Source organism: Athene cunicularia (genome assembly GCF_003259725.1).
Source record: "Athene cunicularia isolate RWA chromosome 17 unlocalized genomic scaffold, athCun1 chr17_part1, whole genome shotgun sequence".
In the NCBI taxonomy this organism is placed as follows: Eukaryota; Metazoa; Chordata; class Aves; order Strigiformes; family Strigidae; genus Athene; species Athene cunicularia.
This window is the reverse complement of record NW_020799122.1, coordinates 1,153,374-1,157,202: the sequence shown is the minus strand read 5'-3', so window position 1 is coordinate 1,157,202 and position 3,829 is coordinate 1,153,374. Positions and strand designations below refer to the sequence as shown.

The following is a 3,829-nucleotide window of genomic DNA, read 5'->3' as shown; positions in this document are numbered from 1 at the left end:
CCGTCTTGGAAGCTGGCGCAGGGCAGCCGCGCGGAGCCGCTCCCCTCTGAGCTGCCAGGACGCTGGCGCGAGGGCGCTGCGAGGTCCCGGGCTGCAGCTTCTGCAGCTCATCTGCCGTGGGACAGCGCTGCAACCGGGCCCGTGGCTCGATGGGCACCAACAAAAACCAAACCAAAGAGCCCCCGTCCCGCCGGGCTGCGCGGGGACAGGCGGCCGCAGGACACTGTGAGCGGTGGCTCGGTGGGGCAGTGGCCACAGTGGTCACCGCCATGGCCCAACACTTCCCAGTGAAAACCATCACCGGGTGCAGTAACGGGAACCACCCCCAACCCAGGGGAAGGGACACAGAACTCCAGCCACCACCGCCCCTGTTCTTGGCTGGCAACAAGCACGGGCAGTGTTTTGTTTTTCACACAATCCCTTTGAGATGATAAACAGGATGTCACACGAGGTAGTTTTGTTATGGAAATTGAGTCAATAATGTTATCAACTATTACAAGACATTTTATAAATTGAAAGAAAACAATGAATCACAAAAGGCTTTGTTAAGGTTGATCGTCATCTGGTTTCAATTTCTGTTTCTTTTTGCCCTTGGGGGCATTTCTTCCACTGAACCATGTTGCTTCTTTCATAGACTTGTTAGAGATCAGCTGCACAGGAGCTTTTTAAATTTTTTTTTTTCAAGGGGAAGATATTGCCTGGATTGGCCTCACCAGCTTTTTGCAGGGCTGGCTTAAACTCAGATTTGCAGCTCCTAGCTGATGAGACTGCGGGGAAGGTGGGTTTTGGCCCTGCAAAGTTTTGCTGACTCTTGGGGCTCGGTGCCGGCTCTGCCCGCGGCGGCGCCGGCCTGGACGGGGCCTTTTGGGTGCGTAACGGGACTAGTTTCACAGTCAGTACCTTCCTCGAGCAGTCTGACTGAGTTACGACCTTACCAGCCCACGATGGGGAAGCTGTGCTGACGGGAAATGAAGACACTAATTCATAAGCAACAAACCGAGCACAGAACCCTGGAACTGGTGGCCAGGGACGTGCGGAGAAATTCCCATTTTCCCCTTTTCCCCGAGCACCGCCGGGACGCTCTTCCCATCAGACCCCAGCTCAGCCCTCGGCAGCCAAACTGCCCACAAACCAAACCAAAAGTTTTTCCCCGCCCAAAATCTCCATGCGGGGGCTTTGTTCAGCTTCCCACGGGTCCTCCAAACAAATCATGAAAGAAGCAACTGTTGCAACATCAAAACTAGGGTTTCTCTGGGTCACATTTTAAATACTTATCCCTGAGCTTCCGTGTATTGCAAACAACACACCGTGAACCCAGAGAAACGCCACAGCTTGACACTGACACCCTACGTATTACCCTTGATTCACACATCATCTACAACTTAAACATTAGCTTCATACTTAAACTAGTTCCCCAAGTTTCCCCCTTTCTCCTGCCTTTTACGTGGCAGGGATGATTGCCGCTTATTATCCTGAGAAATAACAACATTTTCACAGACACCAAGCTTCATAGCTTCAAATCAAAACCAAGAAAGAAGAAAGAGTGAACGGTAAATAGCACATTCACAGGAGAATATTTTTTTTTCCTCATTTTAAAAAAAAGTAGTAAAGAGAAAAGAAATTCAAGTTTTTTTTATAAAAGGTTGGTTTGAAGGACAAGACTTAAACTTAACCTGAGGTGGCTGCGGTTCTGCGCAGAGGCCTGGAGAGCGAGGGCGGGCAGCGAGTGGCGCCGGACGCGGGCTCGAGCCTTTAAACGGGCAACTAAAGGGCAGGGGCCCGGCCACCGCAGCGGCCACGAGCCCCCCTCGCCCTCGCAGGCGACACCACAGCGCTGGGACAACGGGTGTCACCGGCCCAGCAGCTCGCCGGCACCGGTTGCCCTGCAGCTGGTGATCTGACGGGCTACATCGCACGGATCAACCCAAAAACGCCGTGTTCCCCCTTTGGTCTTTGCGTGATGGAAGGCGGCAAAAGCTCGGGATTTAAGAATGACAGAAAGAATCCAGAGCTGCACCCTGGTGACCCAAAGCACCCAGCGCCGCGGGCTAGCAGGCACGAGACGAGGACGACAAACACCACGGGCATTACTAATGCTCAGGAAGAACCAACGCAAACCCGCCGGAGGGTTCCCCCCGCCGCAGCAGCCCTGCCGTGCCCAGAGCCCCCCAGTTCCGAGGCACCTGGTGTCTCCGAGCACCCCGGCCGCCCTCCGCCGCCCCGGGCACGCCGAGGACCAGGACTCGCTGCTGAGACGCTCGGTGGGGCCAAGGCCCAGCCCAGGGGACACAAGCCTGGCCCAAGGGCAGGCAGTGGAGGAAAACCCAGGTGCTTCCCAGCAGCTTTTGCTGAGGTGCTGGGGTCTTGCCCCCGAGCTGGGACTCGGCCCCACCAGCCGCCAGCAGCAGTTTCTGCTCCGTTCTCGGAACTGAGGGAAGAGCCTCGGGCTGTAAAAGAGCAACGGGGGTACCTGGGCAGAGTCCCTCCACAGAGTCTGTGAGCTGAGCACTTCAAATTTATGTCCCGAATCTCTGCTCAGATTAAAAGTAACTCTTCAGCTTTCCATCTGCACAAATGCTATGAAGGAGAGGAGGGGGTCAGCCAGCCAATTTATCTTTCAAATCGGGGATAAAAATTGACTTGTCATGGCAGAAAATTCTACCAAAGACTATTATTGTTGATTGATTCCTCTATGACAGAAGGTCAGATAAGCAAGAGCAGATAGATACCAAAGATAATGAACTTCCCCCTACTAGCATTAAGCACAAATAAAATATGAGTCCCTGTAAACCGAATGTTACGTGAAGAATGGAACAAAAACTCCAACCTTTCCAGGGCGTCCTTCAAACCAAATTCACAAATACATCTAGTGACTGACCTAACGTCTCTACATCTCTAGCTACATTCCTACCCTCTCATAATACCTGAGTTTGCAATGCAACACATTCACTTTACCCTGTTTAAAAAATACAAGTCGTTAGAGGACTTGGTGCAGAAGATATTAAGAACGACTGTCCGGTGAGCTAGACTGGTTCGGTATATCGGCTTCTGCCTTACTTGTCAGTTTAGCAAGGCTTTTCTACTCCCTACAACAAATGGGTTATTCCTTAACAGACACTGCTGCCAATCAACCTTCGTAAAATTTGCTTTATACAACAGAAAGTAGAACGTTCTTGTCCATTCATCAGCATAAATGAATTCAGGTTGTTTTGTTGCTGTTGGTACAGCATTAGTCTTAGGAGTCTGTTTTGGATAAGCACAGAACCCCCAGCAGATTATTTTGGTTGGGTATTTGGCAGCAAGATGACCATTTTTATGTACACTAATTAAAACAAACTCTTATTCATCAACAGATTATAATAATTCAGTAACTGTAGAATAAAATTACTCCTATGCAATTTTAACAATTCCTTGAGTGTTATAAAACAGCAAGCCAGAAGATAACCCGTAATAAAAAGATCATATCAAGCTATTTGGAAATTAAACTTAAAAGCTGAGAAATACTTTCTAACTTACAAACAGATACACTAAAATCTTCCCATTTACACTTGAGGTATAGGCTGTATGCAGAAGGCTTTCCTGAGAAAATACGCGCTTGTCTCATTTAACAGTCAGAAAGTAAACGAGATTTACGGAACCGCCTTTGGATTGTGAAGCTCTATCAAGCTGAACTGCTGCTGGGCCCAGCAGCTGTTACCCGTAACATCCTATTTAAATAATGAAAAACGAGCAGCTAGTGGACTTCTAGGAAAGGGAACCTGTGAGGCTGGCGGGTGCCCGAGCGGGCCGGCAGAGGTGGCGATGCAGCGGGACACGGCCCGGGCGCCGC

At 50.3% G+C, this 3,829-nt stretch overlaps 1 long non-coding RNA gene across 1 annotated transcript in view; it reads right to left on the bottom strand.

The window, feature by feature from the left end:
• The window catches only part of LOC113486559, a 28,618-nt gene extending 24,803 nt beyond the window's left edge, over positions 1-3,815 (bottom strand). The window contains exon 1 of the long non-coding RNA XR_003399603.1: positions 1,800-3,815. This is a non-coding gene — a long non-coding RNA (uncharacterized LOC113486559). The remainder of the gene's footprint in view (positions 1-1,799) is intronic.
• Positions 3,816-3,829: the final 14 nt, after the last annotated feature.